Genomic DNA, 18,283 nt, shown 5'->3' with positions numbered 1-18,283 from the left:
GAAGGAGAGAGGGAGAGAGAGGAGAGAGGGAAGGAGAGGAAGAGACAGAGAGTGAGAGGGGGGAGGGAGAGAGAGAGGGGAAGGAGGGGGAGAGAGAGAGGAGAGAGAGAGAGAGAGGGGAGAGAGAGAGAGGGAAGGAGGGAGAGAGAGAGAGAGAAGGAGAGAGGGGAGGGAGAGGGGAAGGAGGAGAGAGGGAAGGAGAGAGAGGGGGAAGGAGAGAGGGAGAGAGGGAAGGAGAGAGAGAGAGAGAGGAGAGAGAGAGAGAGGGAGAGAGAGACGGGGAGAGAGACGGGGAGAGGACGGGGAGAATTTAATTTAGAGAGAGAGAGAGAGACAGAGAGAGAGAGAGAGGAGAGAGAGAGAGAGAGGGGAGAGAGACGGGAGGAGAGACGGGGAGAGAGGGGGAGAGAGACAGGGGGAGAGAGACAGGGGAGAGAGACAGGGGAGAGAGACAGGGGAGAGAGACAGGGGGAGAGAGACAGGGAGAGAGAGAGACAGGGAGGGAGAGAGACAGGGAGGGAGAGAGACAGGGAGGAGAGAGACAGGGAGGGAGAGAGACGGGGAGAGAGACAGGGGAGAGAGACAGGGGGAGAGAGACGGAGAGAGAGAGACGGAGAGAGAGACAGGGGAGAGAGAGACGGAGAGAGAGACAGGGGAGAGAGACAGGGGGAGAGAGACAGAGAGAGAGAGACAGGGGGAGAGAGAGACAGGGGGAGAGAGACAGGGGGAGAGAGACAGAGAGAGAGACAGAGAGAGAGAGACAGAGAGACAGTGAGAGAATTTAATTTAATTTAATTTAGAGAGAGAGAGAGAGAGAGAGAGAGAGAGAGAGAGAGAGAGAGAGAGAGAGAGAGAGAGAGAGGGGGGGAGAGAGAGATATGCAGGGCTGCTTGTTATACAGGGCTGCTTGTTATACAGGGCTGCTTGTTATACAGGGCTTGATATGCAGGGCTTGATATGCAGGGCTTGATATGCAGGGCTTGATATACCGGGCTGCTTGTTATACAGGGCTTGACATGCAGGGCTTGTTATACAGGGCTTGATATACAGGGCTGCTTGTTATACAGGGCTTGATATACAGGCCTGCTTGTTATACAGGGCTTGATATGCAGGGCTTGATATGCAGGGTTGCTTGTTATACAGGGCTTGATATGCAGGGCTGCTTGTTATACAGGGTTTGATATACAGGGCTGTTTGTTATACAGGGCTTGATATACAGGGCTTGATATACAGGGCTTGTTATACAGGGCTTGATATACAGGGCTTGATATACAGGGCTTGTTATACAGGGCTTGTTATACAGGGCTTGTTATACAGGGCTTGATATACAGGGCTTGATATACAGGGCTGCTTGTTATACAGGGCTTGATATACAGGGCTTGATATAAAGGGCTTGATATACAGGGCTTGTTATACAGGGCTGCTTGTTATACAGGGCTTGATATACAGGGCTTGATATACAGGGCTTGTTATACAGGGCTGCTTGTTACACAGGGCTTGATATACAGGGCTTGTTATACAGGGCTTGTTATACAGGGCTGCTTGTTATACAGGGCTTGATATACAGGGCTTGTTATACAGGGCTTGATATACAGGGCTTGTTATACAGGGCTGCTTGTTATACAGGGCTTGATACACAGGGCTTGATATACAGGGCTTGATATACAGGGCTTGATATACAGGGCTTGATATACAGGGCTTGATATACAGGCCTTGATATACAGGGCTTGATACACAGGCCTTGATATACAGGGCTTGATACACAGGGCTTGATATACAGGCCTTGATATACAGGGCTTGATATACAGGGCTTGATACACAGGGCTTGATATACAGGGCTTGATATACAGGGCTTGATATACAGGGCTTGATACACAGGGCTTGATATACAGGGCTTGATATACAGGGCTTGATATACAGGGCTTGATACACAGGGCTTGATATACAGGGCTTGATATACAGGGCTTGATACACAGGGCTTGATACACAGGGCTTGATATACAGGGCTTGATATACAGGGCTTGATATACAGGGCTTGATATACAGGGCTTGATATACAGGGCTTGATACACAGGGCTTGATATACAGGGCTTGATATACAGGCCTTGATATACAGGGCTTGATACACAGGGCTTGATATACAGGCCTTGATATACAGGGCTTGATACACAGGGCTTGATATACAGGGCTTGATATACAGGGCTTGATACACAGGGCTTGATACACAGGGCTTGATATACAGGGCTTGATACACAGGGCTTGATATACAGGGCTTGATATACAGGGCTTGATACACAGGGCTTGATACACAGGGCTTGATATACAGGCCTTGATATACAGGGCTTGATACACAGGGCTTGATATACAGGCCTTGATATACAGGCCTTGATATACAGGGCTTGATACACAGGGCTTGATATACAGTGAGGGAATTTGATCCCCTGCTGATTTTGTACGTTTGTCCACTGACAGAGAAATGATCCGTCTATAATATTAATGGTTTATTTGAACAGTGAGAGACAGAGTAACAACAAAAACATCCAGAAAAATGCATGTCAAAAATTTTATAAATTGATTAGCATTTTAATGAGGGAAATAAGTATTTGACCCCTCGGCAAAACATGACTCGGTACTTGGTGGCAAAACCCTTGTTGGCAATCAGAGGTCAGACGTTTCTTGTAGTCGGCCACCAGGTTTGCAAACATCTCAGGAGAGATTTTGTCCCACTCCTCTTGGTAGATCTTCTCCAAATCTTTAAGGTTTCGAGGCTGATGTTTGGCAACTCGAACCTTCAGCTCCATCCACAGATTTTCTATGGGATTAAGGTCTGGAGACTGGCTAGGCCACTCCAGTCACCTTCTCACCAAGCTGCTTGGCGATGGTCTTGTAGCCAATTCCAGCCTTGTGTAGGTCTACAATCTTGTCCCTGACATCCTTGGAGAGCTCTTTGGTCTTGGCCATAGTGGAGAGTTTGGAATCTGATTGATTGATTGCTTCTGTGGACAGGTGTCTTTTATACAGGTAACAAACTGAGATTAGGAGAACTCCCTTTAAGAGTGTGCTTCTAATCTCAGCTCGTTACCTGTATAACAGACACCTGGGAGCCAGAAATCTTTCTGATTGAGAGGGGGTCAAATACCTATTTCCCACATTAAAATGCAAATCAATTCATAACATTTTTGACGTTTTTCTGGATTTCTTAGTTGTTATTCTGTCTCTCACTGGTCAAAAACCGTTACAATTAAAATTATAGACGGATAATTTCTTTATTTTTCAAATAAACCTTCAATTAACAGGGCTGCTTGTTATACAGGGCTTGATATACAGGGCTTGATATGCAGGGCTTGATATGCAGGGCTTGATATGCAGGGCTTGATATGCAGGGCATGATGAACAGGGCTTGATGTACAGGGCCTTGTGTGCATGGCTTGATGTACAGGGCATGATGAACAGGGCTTGATATACAGGGCTTGATGTACAGGGCTTGATATACAGGGCTTGATGAACAGGGCTTGATGTACAGGGCTTGATGTACAGGGCTTTATATACAGGGCTTGATGTACAGGGCTTGATATACAGGGCTTGATGAACAGGGCTTGATGTACAGGGCTTGATGTACAGGGCTTGATATACAGGGCTTGATGTTCAGGGCATGATGTATAGGGCATGATGAACAGGGCTTGATGAACAGGGCATGATGAACGGGGCATGATAAACGGGGCTTGATGTACAGGGCTTGATGAACAGGGTTTGATGAACGGGGCATGATGAACAGGGCTTGATGAACAGGGCATGATGAACGGGGGTATGATAAACGGGGCTTGATGTACAGGGCATGATGAACAGGGCTTGATGTACAGGGCATGATGAACAGGGCTTGATGAACAGGGCATGATGAACGGGGCTTGATGTACAGGGCATGATGAACAGGGCATGATACACAGGGCTTGATGTACAGGGCTTGATGTACAGGGCTATATATATAGGACCCTATAGTCCTGACTGTTAGTATCTCCTCTTTCCAGACCCTATAGTCCTGACTGTTAGTATCTCCTCTTTCCACTTTCCAGACCCTATAGTCCTTACTGTTAGTATCTCCTCTTTCCAGACCCTATAGTCCTTACTGTTAGTATCTCCTCTTTCCAGACCCTATAGTCCTGACTGTTAGTATCTCCTCTTTCCAGACCCTATAGTCCTGACTGTTAGTATCTCCTCTTTCCAGACCCTATAGTCCTGACTGTTAGTATCTCCTCTTTCCAGACCCTATAGTCCTGACTGTTAGTATCTCCTCTTTCCAGACCCTATAGTCCTGACTGTTAGTATCTCCTCTTTCCAGACCCTATAGTCCTTACTGTTAGTATCTCCTCTTTCCAGACCCTATAGTCCTTACTGTTAGTATCTCCTCTTTCCAGACCCTATAGTCCTGCCTGTTAGTATCTCCTCTTTCCAGACCCTATAGTCCTGACTGTTAGTATCTCCTCTTTCCAGACCCTATAGTTCTGACTGTTAGTATCTCCTCTTTCCAGACCCTATAGTCCTGACTGTTAGTATCTCCTCTTTCCAGACCCTACCTTTTAGTCCTGTAGGCTTGTTGTGATGTAGTTGGCTCTAGTCTGTGAATCATCATCATCACCTTTTAGTCCTGTAGGCTTGTTGTGATGTAGTTGGCTCTAGTCTGTGAATCATCATCACCTTTTAGTCCTGTAGGCTTGTTGTGATGTAGTTGGCTCTAGTCTGTGAATCATCATCATCATCATCACCTTTTAGTCCTGTAGGCTTGTTGTGATGTAGTTGGCTCTAGTCTGTGAATCATCATCATCATCATCACCTTTTAGTCCTGTAGGCTTGTTGTGATGTAGTTGGCTCTAGTCTGTGAATCATCATCATCATCATCACCTTTTAGTCCTGTAGGCTTGTTGTGATGTAGTTGGCTCTAGTCTGTGAATCATCATCATCACCTTTTAGTCATGTAGGCTTGTTGTGATGTAGTTGGCTCTAGTCTGTGAATCGTCATCACCTTTTAGTCCTGTAGGCTTGTTGTGATGAAGTTGGCTCTAGTCTGTGAATCACCATCACCTTTTAGTCCTGTAGGCTTGTTGTGATGTAGTTGGCTCTAGTCTGTGAATCACCATCACCTTTTAGTCCTGTAGGCTTGTTGTGATGAAGTTGGCTCTAGTCTGTGAATCACCATCACCTTTTAGTCCTGTAGGCTTGTTGTGATGTAGTTGGCTCTAGTCTGTGAATCATCATCATCATCATCACCTTTTAGTCCTGTAGGCTTGTTGTGATGTAGTTGGCTCTAGTCTCTGCTTTGACGTTAGGTGACTGATAGGCTAGTAACCTCGAGAGCGGTAGGGGTGTGTGTGTGTGTGTGTGTTGGGCAGATAAGAGATAATCTCAGCAGAGAGATGAGGCTGTGAGACGAGCCACCTGCAGAGGGGATCTCTCTGAGACAGGGGAGGACTGGCCAAAGGGCGGTAAGAGTTGATGGCCTTAATCTTTAGCCCCGTGAGCTTGTCTGAATTGGAGTTTTTTTTGCACAAAATGATCACTATTTGGCTGATAATGGAGGCCTTCAAGGGAAATTGCATTGGCCATTCATTAATGCCTTTCCTGACAAGTACAACATAACATAGTTTTCCACCCAGTCATCACTACACTCAGATTGACTCAGTTACCATCGCAAAGCCAAGCTATATTTACTGTGCATTCCTGTTTGGTTGGGTAAGGGATACCTAGACTAGAATTCCTCTGGGACCTGGGACCTGGAAGAGGAGGGAGAGGAGAAGGTGGAGGAGGTGGAGGTAGAAGAGTAGGAGGTAGAAGAGGAGGGAGAGGACTATATTTACCGTGCATTCCTGTTTGGTTGGGTAAGGGATACCTAGACTAGAATTCTCCTGGGACCTGGAAGAGGAGGGAGAGGAGGAGGTGGAGGTAGAAGAGTAGGAGGTAGAAGAGGAGGGAGAGGACTATATTTACCGTGCATTCCTGTTTGGTTGGGTAAGGGATACCTAGACTAGAATTCTCCTGGGACCTGGAAGAGGAGGGAGAGGAGGAGGTGGAGGTAGAAGTGGAGGAGGTAGAAGAGGAGGGAGAGGACTATATTTACTGTGCATTCCTGTTTGGTTGGGTAAGGGATACCTAGACTAGAATTCCCCTGGGACCTGGGACCTGAAAGAGGAGGGAGAGGAGGAGGAGGAGGTAGAAGTGGAGGAGGTAGAAGAGGAGGGAGAGGACTATATTTACTGTGCATTCCTGTTTGGTTGGGTAAGGGATACCTAGACTAGAATTCCTCTGGGACCTGGGACCTGGAAGAGGAGGGAGAGGAGGAGGTGGAGGAGGTGGAGGTAGAAGAGTAGGAGGTAGAAGAGGAGGGAGAGGACTATATTTACCGTGCATTCCTGTTTGGTTGGGTAAGGGATACCTAGACTAGAATTCTCCTGGGACCTGGAAGAGGAGGGAGAGGAGGAGGTGGAGGTAGAAGTGGAGGAGGTAGAAGAGGAGGGAGAGGACTATATTTACTGTGCATTCCTGTTTGGTTGGGTAAGGGATACCTAGACTAGAATTCCCCTGGGACCTGGGACCTGAAAGAGGAGGGAGAGGAGGAGGAGGAGGTAGAAGTGGAGGAGGTAGAAGAGGAGGGAGAGGACTATATTTACTGTGCATTCCTGTTTGGTTGGGTAAGGGATACCTAGACTAGAATTCCCCTGGGACCTGGGACCTGGAAGAGGAGGGAGAGGACTATATTTACTTTGCATTCCTGTTTGGTTGGGTAAGGGATACCTAGACTAGAATTCCCCTGGAACCTGGGACCTGGAAGAGGAGGGAGAGGAGGAGGAGGAGGTGGAGGTAGAAGAGGAGGAGGTAGAAGAGGAGGGAGAGGACTATATTTACTGTGCATTCCTGTTTGGTTGGGTAAGGGATACCTAGACTAGAATTCCCCTGGGACCTGGGACCTGGAAGAGGAGGGAGAGGAGGAGGAGGAGGTGGAGGTAGAAGAGGAGGAGGTAGAAGAGGAGGGAGAGGACTATATTTACTGTGCATTCCTGTTTGGTTGGGTAAGGGATACCTAGACTAGAATTCCCCTGGGACCTGGGACCTGGAAGAGGAGGGAGAGGACTATATTTACTGTGCATTCCTGTTTGGTTGGGTAAGGGATACCTAGACTAGAATTCCCCTGGGACCTGGGACTTGGAAGAGGAGGGAGAGGAGGAGGTGGAGGAGGAGGTGGAGGTAGAAGAGAAGGAGGTGAAGGAGGAGGTAGAAGAGGAGGGAGAGGACTATGTTTACCGTGCATTCCTGTTTGGTTGGGTAAGGGATACCTAGACTAGAATTCCCCTGGAACCTGGGAGGGAGGGAGGGAGGGAGGGAGGAAGGGAGGGATGGAGAGGAAGGGAGGGATGGAGAGAGAGGAAGGGAGGGATGGAGAGGGAGGAAGGGAGGGATGGAGAGGGGGGGTGGAGGAGGAGAGGAACGGGTTCTACATAGAACCTAAAAGGGTTCTTCAAAGGGTTCTCCTATGGGGACAGCCAAATAACCGTTCTGGAACCCTTCTTTCTAAGGGTGTATAACTGATTGGAACCCTTCTTTCTAAGGGTGTATAACTGATTGGAACCCTTCTTTCTAAGGGTGTATAACTGATTGGAACCCTTCTTTCTAAGGGTGTATAACTGATTGGAACCCTTCTTTCTAAGGGTGTATAACTGATTGGAACCCTTCTTTCTAAGGGTGTATAACTGATTGGAACCCTTCTTTCTAAGGGTGTATAACTGATTGGAACCCTTCTTTCTAAGGGTGTATAACTGATTGGAACCCTTCTTTCTAAGGGTGTATAACTGATTGGAACCCTTCTTTCTAAGAGTGTATAACTGATTGGAACCCTTCTTTCTAAGGGTGTATAACTGATTGGAACCCTTCTTTCTAAGAGTGTATAACTGATTGGAACCCTTCTTTCTAAGGGTGTATAACTGATTGGAACCCTTCTTTCTAAGGGTGTATAACTGATTGGAACCCTTCTTTCTAAGGGTGTATAACTGATTGGAACCCTTCTTTCTAAGAGTGTATAACTGATTGGAACCCTTCTTTCTAAGGGTGTATAACTGATTGGAACCCTTCTTTCTAAGAGTGTATAACTGATTGGAACCCTTCTTTCTAAGGGTGTATAACTGATTGGAACCCTTCTTTCTAAGGGTGTATAACTGATTGGAACCCTTCTTTCTAAGGGTGTATAACTGATTGTAAGTGGCTCTGGATAATAGTATCTGCTATAAAAGTAATGTTCATGTACTTGTTTTTTCTGTTATCCCTGTAGGGGGGATAAATAAATAACAACTATCATATTTCTAGATTTATTTATATATTTATTTATAGTTTTATATCTTAATATATGTATAGATTTATTTATAGATTTATTTATAGTTTTATATCTTAATATTTGTATAGATTTATTTATAGATTTATTTATAGTTTTATATCTTAATATTTGTATAGATTTATTTATAGATTTTTGTCTTGATGTATTTCTTGATATTTTTCTAGATTTAGTTTCTATATGTTGTGTATAATGACGAGTCTTGTGTTTGCCTTGCAGAAAGCCCTGGCCTCTGGAGAGAAGAGACCGAGAGGTAGACCCAGGAAATGGGTGAGTCACCTTTGACCCCATTCCACCAAACACTGAGTGTGTGTGTGTGTGTGTGTGTGTGTGTGTGTGTGTGTGTGTGTGTGTGTGTGTGTGTGTGTGTGTGTGTGTGTGTGTGTGTGTGTGTGTGTGTGTGTGTGTGTGTGTGTGTGTGTGTGTGTGTGTGTGTGCTCGTATATGGAAATCTCAACAAGACACAAACAAACTCTTCCACAAGGCGTTTTAAACCTGATACACATTTAACATGATATAACGTGTCAGCTGTTAAGGTGTTTCTGAGTCATTTGAGCTCAGAGATAAAGGTACTGGATATATATAGATTAAAGGGTATGTTAGAGGTACTGGATATATATAGATTAAAGGGTATGTTAGAGGTACTGGATATATATAGATTAAAGGGTATGTTAGAGGTACTGGATATATATAGATTAAATGGTATGTTAGAGGTATCAGGGTGGATATATATAGATTAAAGGGTATGTTAGAGGTACTGGATATATATAGATTAAAGGGTATGTTAGAGGTATCAGGGTGGATATATATAGATTAAAGGGTATGTTAGAGGTACTGGATATATATAGATTAAAGGGTATGTTAGAGGTATCAGGGTGGATATATATAGATTAAAGGGTATGTTAGAGGTATCAGGGTGGATATATATATATATTAAAGGGTATGTTAGAGGTATCAGGGTGGATATATATAGATTAAAGGGTATGTTAGAGGTATCAGCGTGGATATATATAGATTAAAGGGTATGTTAGAGGTATCAGGGTGGATATATATAGATTAAAGGGTATGTTAGAGGTATCAGGGTGGATATATATAGATTAAAGGGTATGTTAGAGGTATCAGGGTGGATATATATATAGATTAAAGGGTATGTTAGAGGTATCAGGGTGGATATATATAGATTAAAGGGTATGTTAGAGGTATCAGCGTGGATATATATAGATTAAAGGGTATGTTAGAGGTATCAGGGTGGATATATATAGATTAAAGGGTATGTTAGAGGTATCAGCGTGGATATATATAGATTAAAGGGTATGTTAGAGGTATCAGGGTGGATATATATAGATTAAAGGGTATGTTAGAGGTATCAGGGTGGATATATATAGATTAAAGGGTATGTTAGAGGTATCAGGGTGGATATATATAGATTAAAGGGTATGTTAGAGGTACTGGATACTGGATATATATAGATTAAAGGGTATGTTAGAGGTATCAGCGTGGATATATATATATTAAAGGGTATGTTAGAGGTATCAGGGTGGATATATATAGATTAAAGGGTATGTTAGAGGTATCAGGGTGGATATATATAGATTAAAGGGTATGTTAGAGGTATCAGGGTGGATATATATAGATTAAAGGGTATGTTAGAGGTATCAGGGTGGATATATATAGATTAAAGGGTATGTTAGAGGTATCAGGGTGGATATATATAGATTAAAGGGTATGTTAGAGGTATCAGGGTGGATATATATAGATTAAAGGGTATGTTTGAGGTATCAGGGTGGATATATATAGATTAAAGGGTATGTTAGAGGTACTGGACATATATAGATTAAAGGGTATGTTAGAGGTATCAGGGTGGATATATATAGATTAAAGGGTATGTTAGAGGTATCAGGGGGGATATATATAGATTAAAGGGTATGTTAGAGGTATCAGGGTGGATATATATAGATTAAAGGGTATGTTAGAGGTATCAGGGTGGATATATATAGATTAAAGGGTATGTTAGAGGTATCAGGGTGGATATATATAGATTAAAGGGTATGTTAGAGGTATCAGGGTGGATATATATAGATTAAAGGGTATGTTAGAGGTATCAGGGTGGATATATATAGATTAAAGGGTATGTTAGAGGTATCAGGGTGGATATATATAGATTAAAGGGTATGTTAGAGGTACTGGATATATATAGATTAAAGGGTATGTTAGAGGTATCAGGGTGGATATATATAGATTAAAGGGTATGTTAGAGGTATCAGGGTGGATATATATATAGATTAAAGGGTATGTTAGAGGTATCAGGGTGGATATATATAGATTAAAGGGTATGTTAGAGGTATCAGGGTGGATATATATAGATTAAAGGGTATGTTAGAGGTATCAGGGTGGATATATATAGATTAAAGGGTATGTTAGAGGTATCAGGGTGGATATATATAGATTAAAGGGTATGTTAGAGGTATCAGGGTGGATATAGATTAAAGGGTATGTTAGAGGTATCAGGGTGGATATATATAGATTAAAGGGTATGTTAGAGGTATCAGCGTGGATATATATAGATTAAAGGGTATGTTAGAGGTATCAGGGTGGATATATATAGATTAAAGGGTATGTTAGAGGTATCAGGGTGGATATATATAGATTAAAGGGTATGTTAGAGGTACTGGATATATATAGATTAAAGGGTATGTTAGAGGTATCAGCGTGGATATATATATAGATTAAAGGGTATGTTAGAGGTACTGGATATATATAGATTAAAGGGTATGTTAGAGGTATCAGCGTGGATATATATAGATTAAAGGGTATGTTAGAGGTATCAGGGTGGATATATATAGATTAAAGGGTATGTTAGAGGTATCAGCGTGGATAGAGATGTCAGGCTAAGGTGTAGAGAGAGGGGCCTGAGTGAAGGAAGCTTTCTGAACACTCGGCCGTGCGTCCCAAATGATACCCCGTTACCTTCATAGTGCACGACTCTTGACCAGAGCCCTGTGTGGAATAGGTGTCATTTGGGATACATCCCTTCTATCAGATGCTGTGGTCAGGCTGGATACCTGTCTGCCTGTCTGCCTGCCTGCCTGTAGGCCCCGTCAGAGCAGCTGGCCACTAAACCAGTTGGTCCACTCCCCTCTCCAGGCTGTCTCTGAACCCTTGGACCGAGCTGATAAAGCTGTTAAGAGGCATTGCTAGATTTCCTTTGTACTGGGGGCCTGCAAGGACCAGGTACACACACACCTACGCACTTACACACCTACAGTACGCAAACACACACATACACACACACACACACACACACACACCCAGTGAGGTCCAGGTGCACCTAACCACCTCATCCACCCACACGTTGGCCGCGATGACACCGAAACAACGTCAGTCAGGATCTCTGGCACAACTACAGTCAGGAGCACATTATCCCTCCTGTGGCTCAAATGGCATCCTATTCCCATAGGGCCCTGGTCAACAGTAGGGCCCTATTCCCTATATACCCTCCACTGTGTTTTTCAGAGCAGATTGTGTACTCTGGTTGGTTATGTCATGGTTTGACATGGACTTGATGTAGAAACACACAGCAGAGTTAAATGGGTGATCTGGGTTCAGGAAGAGGAGAGGAGAGGAGAGGAGAGGAGAGGAGAGGAGAGGAGAAGAGAAGAGAAGAGAAGAGAAGAGAAGAGAAGAGAAGAGAAGAGAAGAGAAGAGAAGAGAAGAGAAGAGAAGAGAGGAGAAGAGAGGAGAGGAGAAGAGAAGAGAAGAGAAGAGAAGAGAAGAGAAGAGAAGAGAAGAGAAGAGAGGAGAGGAGAGGAGAGGAGAGGAGAGAGGAGAAGAGAAGAGAAGAGAAGAGAAGAGAAGAGAAGAGAAGAGAAGAGAAGAGAGGAGAGGAGAGGAGAGGAGGGGAGGGGAGAGGAGAGGAGAGGAGAGGAGAGGAGAGGAAAGGAGAGGAGGGAGAAGAGAGGGAGGGGAGGAGGGAGAGGAGAAGAGAAGAGAAGAGAGAGAGGAGAGGAGAGGGAGAGGAGAGGAGAGGAGAGGAGAGGAGAAGAGAGGAGATGAGATGAGATGAGATGAGAGGAGAGGAGAGGAAGGAGAAGAGAGGAGAGGAGAGGAAATGAGAAGAGAGGAGAGAGAGAGAGAGAGAAGAGAAGAGAAGAGAAGAGAAGAAAGAGAAGAGAAGAGAAGAGATGACAGGAGAGGAGAGGAGAGGAGAGGAGAGGAGAGGAGAGGAGGAGAGGAGAGGAGAGAGGAAGGAGAGGAGAGAGGAGAGGAGAGGAGACTTAGTGAATGAACCAGAGGATAATGCATTAAACTGACTTAGTGAATGAACCAGAGGATAATGCATTAACCTGACTTAGTGAATGAACCAGAGGATAATGCATTAACCCGACTTAGTGAATGAACCAGAGGATAATGCATTAAGCTGACTTAGTGAAAGAACCAGAGGATAATGCATTAAACTGACTTAGTAAATGAACCAGAGGATAATGCATTAAGCTGACTTAGTGAACGAACCAGAGGATAATGCATTACACTGACTTAGTGAATGAACCAGAGGATAATGCATTAAACTGACTTAGTGAATGAACCAGAGGATAATGCATTAAACTGACTTAGTGAATGAACCAGAGGATAATGCATTAAACTGACTTAGTAAATGAACCAACAGCTAGCAGCATGTGAATGAGAGGCATAGGGTTGGATGAGAGAGAGAGATGGAGGGGAGGGAAGGGAAGGGAGTGAGAGAGATATAGAGAGTAGGTAGGATGTGGATGAGAAAGAGGGAGAGAGAGGGGGGGTGAGGTGTGGAGAGAGAGAAAGATGGAGGGGAGAGGGAGGGAAGGGAGAGAGAGAATGATAGAGAGAGGAGGTGGGATGTGCAGAGAAAGAGGGAGAGAGAGAGGGGGATGAAAAGACCTGCCTGTGCTCTATGTAGCTCTGTGTAGCTCTATGTAGCCCTGTGTAGCTCTATGTTGCCAATATATCGGGCCAGTATTGACCTTTTCTAGTCTATCGGCTGTCGGCCCTTCTCTGTCTATGTCGCTCTACATAGCAAAGCTGCTGCTACGCCAGCCACCACTCACTGCCTGAACCACGAGCACTGCACTGCCTGGGCCACGAGCACTGCACTGCACTGCCTGAGCCACGAGCACTGCACTGCCTGAGCCACGAGCACTGCACTGCCTGAGCCACTGAGCACTGCACTGCCTGAGCCACAAGCACTGCACTGCCTGAGCCACTGAGCACTGCACTGCCTGAGCTACGAGCACTGCACTGCCTGAGCCACGAGCACTGCACTGCCTGAGCCACGAGCACTGCACTGCCTGAGCCACTGAGCACTGCACTGCCTGAGCTACGAGCACTGCACTGCCTGAGCCACGAGCACTGCACTGCCTGAGCCACTGAGCACTGCACTGCCTGAACCACTGAGCACTGCACTGCCTGAGCCACGAGCACTGCACTGCCTGAGCCACAAGCACTGCACTGCCTGAGCCACGAGCACTGCACTGCCTGAGCCACGAGCACTGCACTGCCAGAGCCACGTGCACTGCACTGCCTGAGCCACTGAGCACTGCACTGCCTGAGCCACGAGCACTGCACTGCCTGAGCCACGAGCACTGCACTGCCAGAGCCACGAGCACTGCACTGCCTGAGCCACTGAGCACTGCACTGCCTGAGCCACTGAGCACTGCACTGCCTGAGCCACGAGCACTGCACTGCCTGAGCCACGAGCACTGCACTGCCAGAGCCACGAGCACTGCACTGCCTGAGCCACGAGCACTGCACTGCCTGAGCCACGAGCACTGCACTGCCTGAGCCACTGAGCACTGCACTGCCTGAGCCACTGAGCACTGCACTGCCTGAGCCACGAGCACTGCACTGCCTGAGCCACTGAGCACTGCACTGCCAGAGCCACGAGCACTGCACTGCCTGAGCCACTGAGCACTGCACTGTTATTAGTTATTAGGCTATTATTAGTTATTAGGCTATTATTAGTTATTAGGCTATTATTAGTTATTAGGCTATTAGAGTTGTTAGGCTATTATTAGTTAGTAGTTATTAGGCTATTATTAGTTAGTAGTTATTAGGCTATTATTAGTTAGTAGGCAATTAGAGTTATTAGGCTATTATTAGTTAGTAGTTATTAGGCTATTATTAGTTATTAGGCAATTAGAGTTGTTAGGCTATTATTAGTTAGTAGTTATTAGGCTATTATTAGTTATTAGGCAATTTGTGTTATCAGGCTATTATTAGTTATTAGGTTATTATTAGTTATTAGGTTATTATTAGTTATTAGGCTATTAGAGTTATTAATTATTAGGCTATTATTAGTTATTAGGCTATTATTAGTTATTAAGCTATTAGAGTTATTAGGATGGTATTAGTTATTTGGCTATTAGATTGATAAGGCTATATATAGTTATTAGAGTTATTAGTTATTTGGCTATTAGATTGATAAGGCTATATATAGTTATTAGAGTTATTAGTTATTTGGCTATTAGATTGATAAGGCTATATATAGTTATTAGAGTTATTAGTTATTTGGCTATTAGATTGGGCTATATTTAGTTATTAGACTATTAGAGTTATTAGTTATTAGGCTATTATGAGTTATTAGGCTAATGTTAGTTATTAGGCTATTAGATTGTTTAGGCTATATTTAGTTATTAGAATATTAGAGTTATTAGTTATTGGACTATTATTAGTTATTAGGCTATATTTAGTTATTAGAATATTAGAGTTATTAGTTATTGGGCTATTATTAGTTATTAAGATATTATTAGTTATTAGGCTATTATTAGTTCTTATAGTTTTTAGGCTATTATTAGTTATTAGGCTATATTTCGTTTTTAGAGTTATTAGTTATTAGGCTATTCAATTTATCAGGCTATTGTTAGTTATTAGAGCTATTAGGCCATTATTAGTTATTAGGCTATTATTAGTTATTAGGCTATTATTAGTTATTAGGCTATCATAGTTATTAGGCTATTATTAGTTATTAGGCTATTATTAGTTATTAGGCTATTATTAGTTATTAGGCTATTATTAGTTATTAGGCCATTATTAGTTATTAGGCTATCATAGTTATTAGGCTATTATTAGTTATTAGGCTATTATTAGTTATTAGGCTATTATTAGTTATTAGGCTATCATAGTTATTAGGCCATTATTAGTTATTAGGCCATTATTAGTTATTAGGCCATTATTAGTTATTAGGCCATTATTAGTTATTAGGCCATTATTAGTTATTAGGCTATCATAGTTATTAGGCCATTATTAGTTATTAGGCTATCATAGTTATTAGGCCATTATTAGTTATTAGGCCATTATTAGTTATTAGGCTATCATAGTTATTATGCTAGTATTACATCACATACATTCTAAGTAATTTCAATGTTTTTTTCCCCATTTTGGTTGTTTTATACTTTTATGGGCCCGGGTCAACAGTAGTGCACTACATGGGGCATAGAGGGCCATTTGGAAAGCAGCCTTAGTTAGGACAGACATGAGACTCTGCTGACTCCTAACCCAGTTGGCGTGGCTGGCAGCTAGCTAGTCAACATCTCCTGGGGCACTGGTAGGAATTAATTGTCCTCCTCTCCCTCCCTCCTCCCTCCTCTTCTCTCCTTCTCCTCCTCTCCTCCCTCCCTCCTCTCCTCCTTTCCTCCTCTCCTCTCCTCTCCTCTTCCCTCCTCTCCTCCTCTCATCCCCTCCTCTCCCTCCTCCCTCCCTCCTCTCCTCCTCTCCTCCTCCCTCCTCTCCTCCTCCCCTCCTCTCCTCTCCTCCTCCCTCCTCCCCTCTCCTCCTCTCCTCTCCTCTCCTCCTCTTCTCCTCTCCTCTTCTCCTCCCTCCTCTGCTCCTCTCCTCCTCTCCTCCCCTCCCTCCTCCTCCTCCCTCCTCTCCCCTCCCTCCCTCCTCTCTCCTCTTCCTTCCTCTCCTGCTCCCTCCTCTCCTCCTCCCTCCTCTCCTTCTCTCCTCCTCTCCTCCTCTTCTCTCCTCCTCTCCTCCCTCCTCTCCTCCTCCCTCCTCTCCTCTCCTCCTGATAAGAACACGTCTGAGACCTTGGGAAGTCCAGAGGGCTCCTTCTGTAGCACAGTTGGTAGAGCATGGCGCTTGTAACGCCAGGGTAGTGGGTTCGATTCCCGGGACCACCCATCCGTAGAATGTATGCACACATGACTGTAAGTCGCTTTGGATAAAAGCGTCTGCTAAATGGCATATATTATTATTATTATTATTTAAAACAGGGAGAGAGATGTGCCTTCCCCCCACCTCTACTCCCCTGCCCTCTTCTACACCTCTCCTCCCCTGCCCTCTCCTCTACCTCTCCTCTTCTCCTCCCCTGCCCTCTTCTCTACCTCTCCTCTTCTCCTCCCCTGCCCTCTCCTCTACCTCTCCTCTTCTCCTCCCCTGCCCTCTTCTCTACCTCTCCTCTTCTCCTCCCCTGCCCTCTTCTCTACCTCTCCTCTTCTCCTCCCCTGCCCTCTCCTCTACCTCTCCTCTTCTCCTCCCCTGCCCTCTCCTCTACCTCTCCTCTTCTCCTCCCCTGCCCTCTCCTCTACCTCTCCTCTTCTCCTCCCCTGCCCTCTCCTCTACCTCTCCTCCCCTGCCCTCTCCTCTCTCCTCCCCTGCCCTCTCCTCTCTCCTCCCCTGCCCTCTCCTCTCTCCTCCCCTGCCCTCTCCTCTCTCCTCCCCTGCCCTCTCATCTACCTCTCCTCCCCTGCCCTCTCCTCCCCTGCCCTCTCATCTACCTCTCCTCCCCTGCCCTCTTCTCTCTCCTCCCCTCCTCTTCTCTCTCCTCCCCTCCTCTCCTCTCTCCTCCCCTCCTCTCCTCTCTCCTCCCCTCCTCTTCTCTCTCCTCCCCTCCTCTTCTCTCTCCTCCCCTCCTCTCCTCTCTCCTCCCCTCCTCTCCTCTCTCCTCCCCTCCTCTTCTCTCTCCTCCCCTCCTCTTCTCTCTCCTCCCCTCCTCTTCTCTCTCCTCCCCTCCTCTCCTCTCTCCTCCCCTCCTCTCCTCTCTCCTCCCCTCCTCTCCTCTCTCCTCCCCTCCTCTCCTCTCTCCTCCCCTGCCCTCTCCTCTCTGTTGTCCATCAGATCTGGGAGGTTGGGACATCAGATCTGGGTCCAGATCTGTTGCAGTCTGGTCTCTGCTGTTGTCCATCAGATCTGGGAGGTTGGGACAGCAGTCTGGTCTCTGCTGTTGTCCATCAGATCTGGGAGGTTGGGACAGCAGTCTAGTCTCTGCTGTTGTCCATCAGATCTGGGAGGTTGGGACAGCAGTCTAGTCTCTGCTGTTGTCCATCAGATCTGGGAGGTTGGGACAGAAGTCTAGTCTCTGCTGTTGTCCATCAGATCTGGGAGGTTGGGACAGCAGTCTAGTGTCTGCTGTTGTCCATCAGATCTGGGAGGTTGGGACAGCAGTCTAGTCTCTGCTGTTGTCCATCAGGTCTGGGAGGTTGGGACAGCAGTCTGGTCTCTGCTGTTGTCCATCAGATCTGGGAGGTTGGGACAGCAGTCTAGTCTCTGCTGTTGTCCATCAGGTCTGGGAGGTTGGGACAGCAGTCTAGTCTCTGCTGTTGTCCATCAGATCTGGGAGGTTGGGACAGCAGTCTAGTCTCTGCTGTTGTCCATCAGGTCTGGGAGGTAGGGACAGCAGTCTGGTCTCTGCTGTTGTCCATCAGGTCTGGGAGGTTGGGACAGCAGTCTAGTCTCTGCTGTTGTCCATCAGGTCTGGGAGGTTGGGACAGCAGTCTAGTCTCTGCTGTTGTCCATCAGGTCTGGGAGGTTGGGACAGCAGTCTAGTCTCTGCTGTTGTCCATCAGATCTGGGAGGTTGGGACAGCAGTCTAGTCTCTGCTGTTGTCCATCAGATCTGGGAGGTTGGGACAGCAGTCTAGTCTCTGCTGTTGTCCATCAGATC

General features: G+C 45.5%; 1 long non-coding RNA gene across 5 annotated transcripts; it reads left to right on the top strand.

Annotated features, from left to right (window-relative positions):
- The first annotated feature begins 8,965 nt into the window (after positions 1 to 8,965).
- LOC127923767 (uncharacterized) lies at positions 8,966 to 12,140 on the top strand. Of its 5 annotated transcripts, none has more exons than XR_008115350.1 (5): positions 8,966 to 9,048; positions 9,085 to 9,445; positions 9,571 to 9,734; positions 10,914 to 10,995; positions 11,152 to 12,140. It is a non-coding gene; the product is annotated as an uncharacterized LOC127923767 (long non-coding RNA). The 5 variants fall into 5 exon arrangements; XR_008115349.1 differs by having other exon boundaries at positions 10,914 to 11,192; positions 11,234 to 12,140; XR_008115348.1 differs by having other exon boundaries at positions 9,571 to 9,652; positions 10,873 to 12,140.
- The last annotated feature ends 6,143 nt before the right edge of the window (positions 12,141 to 18,283 follow it).

The sequence above is a fragment of the Oncorhynchus keta genome, unplaced genomic scaffold (assembly GCF_023373465.1).
Source record: "Oncorhynchus keta strain PuntledgeMale-10-30-2019 unplaced genomic scaffold, Oket_V2 Un_contig_3210_pilon_pilon, whole genome shotgun sequence".
NCBI lineage: Eukaryota > Metazoa > Chordata > Actinopteri > Salmoniformes > Salmonidae > Oncorhynchus > Oncorhynchus keta.
The sequence above is the reverse complement of the archived record's forward strand: the minus strand, read 5'-3'. Positions and strand labels throughout refer to the sequence as shown.